This window comes from Poromitra crassiceps, assembly GCF_964638095.1.
Source record: "Poromitra crassiceps genome assembly, chromosome: 11".
NCBI classification, from domain to species: domain Eukaryota; kingdom Metazoa; phylum Chordata; class Actinopteri; order Beryciformes; family Melamphaidae; genus Poromitra; species Poromitra crassiceps.
The window spans coordinates 34,721,016-34,723,466 of NC_139643.1; the positions used below are offsets into that span (position 1 = coordinate 34,721,016).

General features: G+C 47.4%; 1 pseudogene across 1 annotated transcript; it reads left to right on the top strand.

Annotated features, from left to right (window-relative positions):
• The first annotated feature begins 583 nt into the window (after window positions 1-583).
• LOC310784702 (proteasome subunit beta type-1 pseudogene) lies at window positions 584-1,303 on the top strand (annotated as a pseudogene). Its single transcript has one exon. The product of its transcript is annotated as a proteasome subunit beta type-1 pseudogene (transcript).
• The last annotated feature ends 1,148 nt before the right edge of the window (window positions 1,304-2,451 follow it).

The window sequence follows — 2,451 nt, forward strand, 5'->3', positions numbered from 1 at the left end:
CTGGAGTTGGTCCCCAGGTGCTGCCTTGTGGCTGCCCCATACTGCTCCTAGTTCTAGGAAGGTTCCTGGTAGAGGATGGGTCAAATGCAGAGGATGAATTTCCCCGCGCGGACAATAAAGTATAACTGAACTTAACGGAGACTTTTTAATGAGGTAATTACAGTAGGGCCGTTTAATGGCCGAATTTGCCATGGCTGCGCAGATTAATGGCGAATTTGCGATGCTGCACAATGGCTGTGCAGCCTGATACACTGCATGGTATTCTGTGAGGCAGCGAGGGATGCTAGAAGGGAGGACGCGAAGGGCGCGCAATAATTCTAGTCTTACTAATAGGCGGCATTTCACGGCACGGTCCCACACTCAATCAAACTGAGCATGCTCCGAACGCCGCCCTATTATAGTAGTAAGATTCAAATTGCTTGAGTGACTGGTCACTGGTGACATCATCACTGATAGCATCACTCACTGATGACATCACACTTTCTCGAGTGACATCACTGATGACATCATCATCGAGCGCTTGAGTGACATCACCGGTGACATATAGGTAGGCCATATTGCAGTATTCCTGATAGCAGAAACAATGTTTTCCATGCAAGCTTTTGGTGATAATGTTAATGAGGAGATGAAAGAGTATCATTATAGCGGGCCGGTAGAGCGCCACTTTTCGCCATACGCATTCAACGGAGGGACTATCCTTGCTGTTGCTGGGATAGACTTTGCCATCGTAGCCTCAGACACCCGTCTCAGTGAAGGCTATTCAATTCACAACCGTGACTCCCCAAAATGCTACAGGCTGACAGACACCACTGTCATTGGCTGCTGCGGGTTCCATGGTGACTGCCTGACCCTGACAAAAATCATTGATGCCAGACTAAAGATGTACAAACACTCCAACAACAAGATAATGACCAGCGGAGCCATAGCAGCCATGTTGTCCACCATCTTGTACGGCAGGAGGTTCTTCCCCTACTATGTCTACAACATCATTGGAGGACTGGATGAGGAGGGCAAGGGAGCAGTGTACAGTTTTGACCCGGTGGGCTCCTACCAGAGAGACACCTACAAGGCTGGAGGATCGGCCAGTGCCATGCTTCAACCACTACTAGACAACCAGATTGGTTTGAAGAACATGGAGGGTGTGCAGCACGTTCCTCTGACTCGGGAAAAGGCCACCCAGCTGGTCAAAGACGTCTTCATCTCGGCCGCAGAAAGAGATGTGTACACTGGAGACGCTCTTCAGATCTGTATGATCACCAAGGAGGGCATCAAGGAGGAGACGGTCCCACTGAGGAAGGACTGAGCAGGGAAAGACTTACTTTACTTTGCACTTGATCATTTATCATTTGAGATTGTTTTCTGTTTGCTCCATCTTCTGCTATTGATGTGATCACTGCGCTGCATACTGCACAAAGTCAAATTCCTCGTTTGTAATCTGATTACTCACTATGGCTATTAAAATGGATCTTGAATGTTATTCCCTCTTTCTCCCGCTATTCTTCCCATTTCCCCCATTGCTCAGTGATGATGTTATCATCAGTGATCTCATGACTGATGTCACGCAAGCAATTGTGATGTCATCAGTGAGTGATGTCATCAGTGATGATGTCACACACACAACCACACACCCACACACCGAGTTGCCCGAGTGACCTCACTCTTCTTGAGTGATTTGCTCAACTGAGCATGCTCAGCCCGAGTGATGCCATCGGTGAGTGACAATTTTGCTCAAGTTGCTGTCATCACTGATGATGTCACAGACAACTGATTATGTCAGCTGAGCATGCTTGGGCCGATGATACACACACACACACGCATGAGTTGCCTCAAACAAAGTTAAAACAGTTTGAGCGCGCGAAGCAGGCGAAACTAAAAATGAGCGTACACAAGAGCGTCTAAGGCTAAGCTGACGTTCTCCCACAGCCATGGCACCCAGTTAACAAACAACTGAGCATGCTCAGCCAGAGTGATGTCATCATTGTGTTGTCTTTGGTGATGACGTCAGTGATGATGTCATCAGTGATGTCACTGATCAATTGTCATGCCATCAGTGAAAGATGTCATCAGTGATGATGTCATCAGGCTTGACATTGTGACATCATCGACACACAATTGCTGATGAAGTCAATGCACTGGTCCAGAGTGGCGTTAGCGGAGGTCCAAAATGTGGATCCAGGGGGGGAGGGGGCTCGCGCTATGTTTGAATGCATAAAATAAAGCTGATAATATACAATTTGATTATTTAAACGTCTGACCCTTTCAAAGTACATCACAAACGGTCCATTCTGCTGCAACTCGACAGCGCTTCTTAACCCAGAACCTTACTTCCCAAAAGTTCCTTTTTGCCAAAAGTTCCTCTTGCAATGTACAAAACTGGTCCATTGGAGTGAATGGAGATGTCGCGACTCCTGGTCACACTTGACATTGTGACAACACCACAGCGCACAATTG